The following is a 12401-nucleotide window of genomic DNA, read 5'->3' on the forward strand; positions in this document are numbered from 1 at the left end:
TTGTTGTCATGGATTTGGGTTGGGGAATTTAATGCCATTATCAATTTAGAGAAAAAAATAACTAGAAGTGGATAAGTTGGATATTTAATGCTCATTACTCTAAGACAATTATTTTTCTCTTAATTTGGTGTACATAAAGCCTACTAATGGTTTATTTACTAGGATCAATCAAAGAGGTGGTTAGGAGTCTATATTAGAAAGGTTGGATAGATTTTTAATGTTTAGCTATTGGGTGGGAAATAACTAATCAATCAATTCAAAGATTCTAGAGAGAAGAGGCTTAGATCATTTGCTTGCCAAACTTTTAGCTTTTGTAATTGGGGTCACTAATACCCCTACTTTAAGTTTTAGCTTATGTGGTTGAGAGAGCCTTTGTTGCGAGACCTTATGATTGAGTGGTAGAGTCAAAGTAAGCCCTTGTATGACACGATAGTGTTCTCTTTAGATAAGAATCTATAATTTGTGAAGTACCAACTCAAGAGATGGAATAGGTAGTGTTTTGGGAACATTTTTTAGCCAAGTAAAATGCTCAAAACTATTTGGATGCTATATCTAGGAGGAATAGAGATTATGGTGTTTCTGAGGAGTCTATTAGAGAAAAGTGGGAATCTTGGAAGTAGCTAATGGTATAGGAATTATGTGGAGAGATCCTCTAGAAGAAAAATTATAAAATAGATTAGTTATTGGAGGGTGATAATAATGTTGCTTTCTTTTTTAATTCTTTCAAGGCTAGAAGACATGGGAATATGATAGCTTCTATTGTGTCTTCTCAGGATGACAAACTAACCTCCCTGAGAGATGTATCAAGAGAGTCTATTGAATAATTATATGTCCTATTCACAAAATATTCACCCCCTGCAATAAAGGAAGATAATATTATCTTGGACTACATTCCTTTTGTGGTGACTAACGAGATGAATGAGATGCTAATAAAGCCCATCACTCTAGATGAATTGGAGGAGATTTCTTTCTAAATGATAAAAGGGAAAACCCCTGGACCTAATGGATTCTTGATGGCATTCTTTTAGTAATTTAGGAATGTTTTCAAGTTTCATCTGTTGGAAGTAGTGTAGGAATCCCAGAGAAATAAATAGATGTTGAAAGCTATGAAATCCACATTTCCTATGCTTATTCCCAAAATAGAAGGAGCCAATTATTTGGATCTATTTAGGTCCATTGCTCTTTGTGACATGTTTTTGATTAAGGAGAAAGCAGGTTTTGAAGGGGCCCTGAAACCCTTTACAAGAAAAACTTAAACAACAAAGCTACGAGAAGCAAAAAAGGAACAAAAACCACAAAAAACCAGCGGAAAACCGAAGAAAACCCAAAAAAGCCCCCAAAAGCCAGTAGGCCTTCCAGCATTTAGATTTTTTCCAGGGCTTTAGCAAGGGTGTTGCTGATATCATACATCTCTTTGATGTTGTCTTTGAAGTTATGGGGATCCTTTGCTGAAGTAGCCACAACTTTCTTGATACTGGCCCTGGTTCTCTTCGCAGTACCGCCCACCGGATTAGCATCACCGCTTCTAGTCTGGATGGTCTCTTCCTCCAGGTCAAGATCCACGACCGGTTTAGGAGTGCAGGTATGATCAACGACCTTGGCGATGTCCTCCAGGTTTTTAATGATAGCAGAGAGGATACTTGGGATAACTCCCATAAGATTTTTCATCGCTTCTTTTCCCTCTTCCAGCGATTTTACCTTATTCTCCATTTTCTGCTTCCAATTAATCTGCTCTTTGTTTTCATCCTCCCTCTTTTCATCCATTTTAATCCCTTTCTTATCCAGGTTTTTCAGGGTCTCGTAGGTCCATCTATAGAAATCCATTCTGGCCGTAGAGAGCTTCTTAAGGTTATCCAAGATAAGCCCTTTACTAGCACTTTCCTTGTCCTCGCTATCCCTATCCTCAGTTAGGTCCTTCTTAGAGTCTTTGTTCATTTCCTTCTTAGAATTCGCTCTGGTTTCCTCATTATCCTTGGGTTCCGCTTCTTCCATCAGATGGCTATTGTCCTTACCAGGGTGTTCGCTAAGGGTAGGGCTTTCTTGACCAAGCTCACTATTGCCGCTTTCTTCCTCGTTACCTAGCTCCTCATCTTTCCAGCTATCTTCACCATTGGAGTCGTTTGTCTCCATTCCGTTGCTTTCCTTAACAATGTCCTCTATTTCCAACCCAGGGATGCTTTTCCTTTTTTTGTTGGAGGACGCCTTCTCCTTGCTAGTTTCTCCCTCTTCCATCTTTCTCTTGCCCGGAGAGGCGGAAATCCTCTTATTCTCCAGCAAGGTGAGGGTTTTGCAATGCTCATAGATGAGCAGTAGAAGCCCGCAGTGGAGAATCGGGCTGGAAGGGTTAGTCATGTGTTTGTTGAAGGACCTAGAGAGAGACCGAAAGAGGTAGTAGGGGAGGGACACCTTTTTGTTGTGTTTGAAATGGTTTAAGAGCACGAAGTGGTAGGTGTGGGCCCTGGAAAAATGACCTTCAACCATGATGTACTCCATAATTGCGTTCAGAACCTAGCCCCACAACTTCTTGATGTTTGCAGCTTCGTAGTAGCCCCTAGTAGCCTTGCCAATTTTAGCTCTCTCTTTCTCTTTTCGCGGGAATAGGTTAACCACGTTGTTGGAGACCTTAAGGTCTTGAAATAAATTAAGCCCAAAATGGGGCATTCCGGTCATAGTGGAAGTGAGCCCAGCGTCCAGCTTAAACTTAACTCCATAAAGTTTTAAAGAGCCATTAGACCAGTTTTTGAAAATCTTGGAAATGACTAGTTAACCCTACCTTTGTCATAGTCCTCAAGTTTCTCCATGAAGCTGGTAAGAGAGCCCTTCTCCAATTTCACCCAGACTTTTGGCATCGCTTTCCAGGTTGACGTATTGTCTGGTTCTTCCCGCCTTAGGTCTCCTCCCATCTTCAGATACAGGCTGTCTACTCTGTGTCTCTGCAAGATATCACCTTCTTTTTGATGTTGCTCAAGTTTTCGAACTGGGTAACCCACAAAGCGTGCGACATTTTATTAGAGATAATAGAAGATCTTCCACGGTGCCAAGTAATGATGGCCTTTCCAGCAAGGCATAAATGATGCTGTTTACTTGTCATGATTAAATTGTCCTTCTCTCCCTGTATAATGGTCCTTTCTAATGAACTCTTTGATATTTAAATTAAGATCCTCCTCATGCCAAATCATTTGGGAGTTAGAGTTAACTCCAGTATTCGCTAAGCAATCCACCACGCCGTTTTGCTCTCTGAAGGCATGTTGAATAATGAGTTCTTTGAAACTAGCAATGATCTCCCTAGCTTTCATGATGATATTTTCAATAGACTAGGAAGGCTCTGATTCCCCCTTTAGGAACTTTATGATATTGAGTGAATCTCCCTCAAGCCATATTTTATTATAATTTAGATTTTTGGCTATAATTAAGGTATTCGAGGCTGGAGAGGCTTCAACAAAATGGCTAGTTTGTTTCCCCAGAGGACCAGCCACTGCCTTAAGACAACTTCCAGCAAAAAACCTGACAATGCTCCCATATCCAGCTTTACCCAGATTCCCTTTAGAGGCCCCATCAAAGTTAGCCTTAATCCATCCCTGCGGGGGAAAACACCAGACTAGACCTTCTCTTCCAGTCTCCTTGCTAGTAGTAGTGGTAGAAAGGTTCCACCTATCTTTAAAATCATCTTTAGTAGCAGGTCCCTGATCAGTGTAGTAGAGGCTTTCAAAGATACTCCTAAAGATTTTATCTGCAACCACTTCAGGAAAAGCCCTTTTATCCCTAAAAATCCCGTTGTTGCACTCTTTCCAGATATTCTAGATAACAATCGATAGAGTAAGTTTCCAGGTCTCTACAATTTTAGGATTAGAATTAGGGCAATTCCATTGAAGCAAGGTGTCACCAAGAGAGTTCGAGAAGACCCAACTCAGGGTCCACCTAGAAAGGATGATTTTCCAGATATTTTGGCTAAAAGTGCATTGATTGAGAATATGACAAGCTGTCTCTTCTTCCCTGCAACAAAGAGAACACCTGTTAGGAAAAATAATACCTCTTTTGTGAATATTGTTGAGGGTTAATACCTTATTTTGGATGAAAATCCAGAAGAAGATATTGAACTTAGGAACTAACTTCTTGTTCCAGACTTTAGCCCGAATGGGAATTTCTTCCACCGAGACATTGTGAATAGCCACAGCAGAGGAAACAGAGTATTTCCCATCCAGAGTTTCCCTCCATATCAATCTGTCATCTTTGTTGTCTCTAGGGATTTTGGCAGAGAGAGCTATTTGAAGGAACTTGAGTCCCAAACACTGCTGGCTAAAGTCAATCCATTTCTCATTTCTCTAGTAATCTCTTACCATTTCTCCATACCTACTTTTGAATCGGTCTTTCCAATCTTTAAGGATTGGGATTTCCTCCAGAGGTTTATCCAGGATCCATCTATCTTCCCAAAATCTTATTCTCCTCCCATCTCCAAGGTTCCAAGTTCTACCACCAGCAGCCCAACTTTTAGCTGATTGCACAACATTCCATATTGCGGATCCTTCAACATTAAAAGAGTTGTCAAAGAATTCTTCCTCAAAAGGTTGCATATAGAGATATTTGTTTTTCCAGATAGAGTTCCATTCTCTTTCCTCCCCTTTGAATCTCCATATTTGTTTGGCTAATAAAGCTTTATTCATAGAACCAATGTTCCTTAAGCCCAGCCCACCAGAGGCCTTAGGGGAGCAAACTTTATTCCAGGCAATAAGAGGAATTCTATTTTTAGCTTCCACTCTCGACCAAAGGAACTTTTTTTGGATTTTTTCAATGGCTTCCACAAAATTTGAGGGGATTTTGAACAAGCTAAGAGCATACACAAGAAGATTTTGGAGAGTGGCTTTGAGCAGAGTGATTTTTCCTGCTTGACTTAGGACAGCCCCTTTCCAGCCAGCAAGTTTCAAGTTAATTCCGTCAATTAGCTTGTTCCAGAAGGAATCCTCAGGCTTGAGACACAGAGGAAGCCCCAAATAGGTAGAGGAAAACTCAAAGATGTTGCAGCCAAAAATCCTGCCAATCCTTATTTGCCTTTGAATTGGGGTATTGATGAAAAATAGAGAGCTTTTATCCCAGTTAATTTTTTGGCCAGAGGTAGATTCATAGGTATTTAGAATAATCTTCATATTTTTAGCTTCCATGATGGTGGCTTCCCCCATGGTGATAGAGTCATCAACGAATTGTTCATGAGAGCAGACAACATTGGAAGAAGAAGGTTTCAGGCCCTTAAGATTGTCATCTTCCACATTTTTAAGGATGAATCTTCCCAGGCATTCAACAAGAATAGTGAACAGGATAGGGGATATGGGGTCCCCCTGTCTAAGACCTCTAGAGCTTTTGAAGAAACTGGATGGGGAGCCATTGACAATAACAACAAAGGAGGAAGTTTCAATTAGTTGCGAGCAAAGCTGAATAACTTTGTCACCAAAACCAAACACTTTCATGATCCTAAGGAGAAACTGCCAGTTCACTCTATCAAAAGCTTTAGCCATGTCTAACTTTAAGAAGAATCCCTGGTTATTCACCACTTTCAGGGAGTGGATGTTTTCATGAACAGAAATGATGGACTCCAAAATCGGTCTTCCGGGGACAAAGCCATTATGCTGGACAAATATAATCCTTGGTAGAATTTCCAATAACCTGGAAGTTAGAACCTTAGATAAGATCTTGTAGACAGAGTTACACAAGCTGATGGGTCTAAACTTGTTAAGAGAATCAACTCCGAGGATCTTTGGGATTAGGACAATGAAGGTAGCATTCAGTTCCTTTAGGAGTCTTCTAGAGCCAAAGAACTCCTTAACACCATTGCATATGCCAGCCTCCACTATGTGCCATAAATTTTGGAAGAAAAACATGGGGAAGCCGTCCGGACCAGGGGATTTATCACCCTGAAAGGAGAACACCGCCTTTCTGATTTCCAGATTAGAGGAGCTATGGGATAAAAGGTGGTTGTCAGCTTCCGACAGTATAGGAGGGATAGCTTGTAAAAGGGTGTTTTGCTTGCTGAAATCCAGGATATCCACATCACCGAGCAGGGTACTGAAATGCTTGAGAGTTTCCTTCCTTATGTCACAGTCCTCTGTTAAGATGCCCTTATTGCAATTTAGTTTGGATATTATGTTGGTTTCCCTATGCTTAAGAGCAGTTAAGTGAAAGAAGTAGGTATTTTTATCGCCTTCCTTCAGAAACAATGCTCTGGATCTTTGTCTCCAGAAAGTCTCTTCATTAGAAATGATGGAGTGGTATTTATATAAAAGATCATTTTCAGCCATCCTAAGATCTTCGGTCAACCCCACCTCTTGGATTCTATCCTGAACATACTTTATTTCAGCTTTGACTTGAATTTTGTTCTTGAATATGTCCCCAAAAAACTCTTTGTTCCAGGATTTAATTTTGGCTTTTATGATGTTGAGCTTTTTGGCAATTCTAAAAATAGCCTTGCCCTCCACTTCAGAGTTCCACCATTCAACAATGTAAGCTTCCAGAGAAGGATGGGAGAGCCAAGCTTTTTCAAATATGAAAGGGAAGTTTCTCTTTGCCGAAAAAGAGTTGGTAGTAAAGGAGATGGGGTAATGGTCTGAACCAATTTTGATAACAGAGGCAAGGGAACAATTATACTTAGAAAGCCAGTTAGGAGAAATTAAGGATCTATCAATCTTGACTTGAATCAGATCAGCTCCAGTTCTTCTATTGGTCTAGGTGAAATTGATGCCTTGGAGATCCACATCAATGAGAGCTTGGTCGTTAATGAAGTGCATGAGGTCCTGTTTCCCATCAAGTTGTAAGGGGATACCTCCCATCTTCTCTTCATCTTTGAGCGGGGTATTGAAGTCTCCCATAATAATCCAGCTTTGATCAACAAACTGGAGTCTGTCAGCTGCAAGGCTTTTCCAATATTTAGCTCTCCCAGATTTGGTATTAGGTGCATAGACATTAGATAACACCTAGACAAAGTTGTCCTTAATATGCTCAAGCTGAACAGAGATCCTATTAGTAGCAGAGATGATTTCCTTTCCAGTAATAGTTTTTTGGTTCCAAAAAATCGTAGTTCCTCCAGAAGCTCCCTCCGAGTTTGATCCTATGACTCCATTTTCTTTGAAAATTATAAACTTTTCAACTTTTTCTTTAGACATCTTGGTTTCCTGAACAAGGACTACATCCGGTTTATGATCTCTGATGATGTTCCGTAACACATCCTGCTCATGAGGGGCATTCAACCCTCTAATATTCTAGGATATTATCTTCATACTTTAACTGGGGATAGGGCTGACTCAATGGAACTCTGTGTTCCCTTTGATGTTTTAGGGATGGCCTACCCTGCTTTTTGTTCTGACTTCCAACATCTACCTTTTTCTTGATCTTTCTTCTAGTTGAGATTCCTCCATTGAATTCCTTCTTGTTTGATTTTCCTTCTCTCGATATGAATATCTGAAGATTCCCATCCAACAAATCCACACTATGAGAAGGGGTTTTATAGAGGTTGGGTTTTGGGCTTCCATTGGTTAAAATTAGTAAAGGCTCAGTATCAGAAGGGACTTGAGCTTCATAAAAGTTTTCCTCAGCCGGTTTTGATAGAGATAGGGCTGGAATGGTCTCTTCCTTTTCGTGACTCACTGATCTAGCCTCCTCATCCGGAATGGAGTCTTCCTTCTCCTGACTAACAGATCCAGTCTCCTGGTCCTCTGGATTTTTTTTATTGTTCAACTTAGTTCCTTGCTCTGCTTCTTTAGTTCTCTCTGGTTGGTCATTGCTATGACTCCCATTCCTCTTGGCTTCATTCAAAAGTTTCATCATATCCTTATTTTGGTTACTCTTAGTTGTTGATGAGTCTCCTTTTTTATTTATCATTTACCAGGTCTTTTTGTTCTTGTTGTTGCTATCAATCTTGTTTTCCTTGTTTTTCTTGAGCGGACATGATTTAGCCCAATGCCCCAATTTTTTGCAGTGGAAACAAGCAAACGATAGAGATTCATATTCAATAGCTTGGGACCATTTTCCAAGTTTAGAAATGATGTCTATGGATTGAGGCATATCTGTCATTTGATTAACATTTACGCAAATGCAAGCAAAGACTAACCTTGATTTAGCCACCATCATCAGGTCGATCGACAAGAGTTCTCCAAAGGATTTCACAATACCCTTGAAGACTTCCTCATTCCAGTGTTCCAACAGAAGACTCAGGAGGCGTGTCCAGACTGGCACAAAAACAAAGAAGGATTCATCGAGGACGAGATTCGGGGCCCATTTTTGAAGAGCTAGGGATGACTTTCCAAACATCCAAGGGCCTTCACAGAGAGCTTTATTCATGTCTTCTTCAGAGTTGAAAGCGAAGGTAAAAAACCCTCTGGGCAGCGCTGCCACTTCCACTTGTCCTTTAACAAGCCATTTTCTCCTTATGAAGTTCCTAGCATCATCAATGTTAGGCCTAAAGCCAGAGAATCCTCCTACTAATGTCATAGAAAGGCCAGAAATAGTCATATCAACCACTTTGTCTGGAACAAAAATAGCAAACTGTCTAGAGGCAGGGTCTGAAGTGTTTGTTACTTTCGGGAGCCCAGATTTAACCAGGGGTTTCACTCCGAAGAGCGAAGACCATTTTTTTCCTTTACCTCTATCGTGTGGGTCCCTGGGGTTTGAATCTTTTTCCTCTCCCAATTTTTCTTTTTCCTTGTCCTCTTCTGACCCTTGAGGCACCTGACCCCCTGCTTGATCACCAAATCTGATCCCAGAAAAATTGCAATCTCCAGGAAATCCGCTGTTCCCAAGGATTCCACCATTTCCCAATTTGAAATTTGGGATTCCCGCTCCTTTTCGCTCTGCACTCGCCATTTGTTTAGTATACTCAACTCTTTGTGACATGTTTATAAGATCATAAACAAGACTTAAATTGTAACTTAACATGATTATTTTGAATGAGCAAGGCAACTCTGTGGCTAGTAGACAAATTTTGGATGGGGTGACCATTACTATTGAGTCCATACATTCCATGGAGAATATAAGGAGAAGGATATGTTCATCAAACTAGATACATGGTCAAATCTTATGATAGGGTGAGATGGTCTTACTTTAAAATATTCTTCTTACCTTTAGTTCTAGAGTTGATTGGGTTAGTTGGTGGATGAGTTATGTCACTCCTTCCTCTTTTTCTATATTTATTAATAGTGATCCCTCTTATTTATTTGGTCTTTTGTGGAGTCTTTGACAAGGAGATCTCTTGTATCCTTATCTATTTATCATAGTGGAAAAGGGTTTGAGAAGAGATTTAAAATCTCAAGTTAGACAAGGAAATAGTCAAAGTTGGATTTGGGGTAATAGTTTACCCCCTCCCCACACTTTCAATTTGTGGATGTCATTGCTTTGTCGGGAACTACCAAAATCAGAAAAGCAACTCATATCAAGAAAAAGTCAGATATGTATCTTGTAGCTTTAGGCTAGAGGATTGGTGAAGAAAAGTCCTCTTTCTTTTCTTCAATACCTATCCCCTCATTTAGTCTAGAATTCCATGAATCCTTAGGTTTTAGATTGGTACTCTTCCCTTAATGTATTTAGGTATCCCTCTATGTGTGGGATCCTTTCCCAAGGGGACTTGGAAAAATGTGTTGGACAAGTTTTGGAAGAAAGTGATCCATTGATTTTAAATGGATTTTGTTTGTTGGTCAAGTTTTGTTGTTCAAGGTAGTTATTCAAGCCCTTCCTATTTACAAGTGCGTGGTGTAAGTTTTCCCCATGTTTTGTTAAGGAATTAGATACTCTCTCTAAAAATTTCCTTTGGGACAAGAATTTGAATTCTTCAATGTGGTTTTTAGTTAAGTGGGAAACTATCTACAAATGGAAGCATGAGGGAGGTCTTGGGTTGCGGCAAAAAAGTCTTGGCTGCTAAACTTTATTGGAGATGGTGTATCAACCGTGATCAAACTTAGGATAGAATCATATCTTCTAAATATATGAGTGGTGTGGCATGTGAGGAGGTTCTTAAGATCAATTTTCTAGGACCTATGATCTAGGACACCCTAAAAAAGGGTGCCAACTTAATTAAGTGGGGTCTATTAAGAATTTAGAATAGGGTTTTGAGGATCTATTTTGGTTTAAATCTTGGGATTGTTATCCCTCTATCATGTCCATGTATCCCCATATTCAATCTCTTTGTCTCTACTTTTTGGAAGTTGGGTGGTCTCAATTTGAGGATTTCAAAGTTTCTCAATGAATAGGACAAGTAGAGATGTATAAGTGGAAGGATTCTTTAGAACGGCTTCTAGGGAATTCAGTGGAGGATTGTGTTGGAATACAAAATATGTTAGCTATAAGGGTTTATAGTTCATTGGTAGGGAGAGATATTCTAGCTTGGAGTCACGATCTAAGAGTGGGATATTTGGTTTCTTTTGGGTACTAGAATTTAGATTGTCAAAATTTAGGGGGATAAAATCCCCTAGTGCAAGCATGTTTGGAATGAGTTCACATCACCTAAATGTAACTTCTTATTTTGGTTGCTTGTCTAAAATAGATCTCACTTGGCACAATATTTGAAAGCACAAATTTCAAGGCCCATCCATTTGTGTCCTATGTGGTAATAGTGAGGAATTATCTTCTCACATGTTTTTCCAATGCTCCTTCACTAGAAACCTTTGGTACCTTTAGAGGGGAGTTTGGAAGTAGGTTTGTTTTCATGCCTCTTATCTAATTGACATCTACAAGAGTTTGGGATATCCTTCAACTAAGATCTTTTTCCTTAGGTGGCTTGGCACATTTTTCCTTCTTGCATCCTTTAGTAGATCTAGTTGGGAAGGAATGATATGATCTTATAGGGAATGTCTATGATGATAAAATATTTATGGAAGAGGATCATTGCTATGATTTAAGATACTATTAATTTAAAATGTGATGTGGCCCTCCCATTGGAGCCTTGGGAGGATTAAATTAGGTAGAGTTTAGATCTTGGTAATAATGGTTTGGGATTTCCCCCATCAAGGGGGTTATGGCACCCCATAAGGAAAACCCAAATGGTATGTAGATGGTCTTCATCTCCTTTAGCTATTTTCAAGATTAATATTGATGGGTCTTTAAGGGGAAACTTGAGTCATGCAGGGATATGAGTTGGGAGGGAGAGTACTAGTGTGGTACTCTTCGTTTCCAGATATATGGGGCAATAGTTGAATACCTATAGAGTATAAAAATTAAACCACTACGAAGGAAAATCAAACCCTTCAAGGATTCAAATATCAACTATCCACTTAGACAAACCTTCAAATAACTAGGACCTTTGAGTTTTTTTACTACTTAACTAAATGTGTGTTTTAATCAAGTACATAAATTAATTAGACCCTTTAGACTAGAAATTAAAAATATAGATCACCAAGGTCTCTCTGGTAGCTTGGTGAGCTCCTTGTCTAGGACAAACATGTGGGTCAAGGATGACAATGCAACACACTAGTGTCCTATACGAACAAAAAACAAGAGCTACCTTAGAGAGATGAAAAATGGTTTGTATATCATTCTAAATGCTAAATATTATTAAATGTGACTACACAACAAGTATAAAAGGCTGGAATGCAAATACTACGTGAAACTAAATGATTGAGGGACAAAGAATAGATTTATTAAATCACCCAAAGATGCTTTTATGGCTCTAGAGATTCCTTCTAAACAACTTTTCCACCTATACCTACACATATATGACCAAAGTGAAAAGGTTGGGATATTGTATAGGAGTTTTCCTTAATAAAACCTCCATTTAATGTTTCCACCTCCATGAACAGTCTTAAACAAGATTAAGATAAAAGGACACAAAGAAAATAGAAGAACAATATGCTAAAAATATCAAGAAAATACGCAAAATAAGTCCAAATAATGACCACTCCCAAGCACATAAGTTGAACAGTATGTTGGTGCAATAAAGTAGTGAGAGACTCTAGAGTAGTAGTGATATTATTTGAATGATAGTAGTGTAATAACAGAAGGTCATTGTATCAATTATAATGGTGTATGCATAGTACTGTGGATGAATGAAAGAGAAAGAGAGTCTTGTACAATGCAAGTGAAGTGATAGCCAACAAGAAGAATATTTGATAATGTTCAAAAGATGGATTTGTATGCAGAATAGAAAGGGTTAAGCAATCACAAGTGACTCTCAATATCGATGCAAGTTGGCACAGGTTTTATACTATTGAAATGTAGCAACTATAATGTCTTAATGACTAACACAATCAGAAATAAACACAGGACATTGGTGTGGCACATAGACGTTTTTGTGATGTGTACATGTCTAGGTGCAATCTTGACCTAACAATTGAGGAATTAGGAATGCAAGGTGGCAAGGAATGTTTCAAATTGAGGTTAAGTTAAGATACATAATTGTCTTGATTGTAACTAAAGTGAAGGGTTATGTAAGT

The sequence above is a fragment of the Cryptomeria japonica genome, chromosome 4 (assembly GCF_030272615.1).
Source record: "Cryptomeria japonica chromosome 4, Sugi_1.0, whole genome shotgun sequence".
NCBI lineage: Eukaryota > Viridiplantae > Streptophyta > Pinopsida > Cupressales > Cupressaceae > Cryptomeria > Cryptomeria japonica.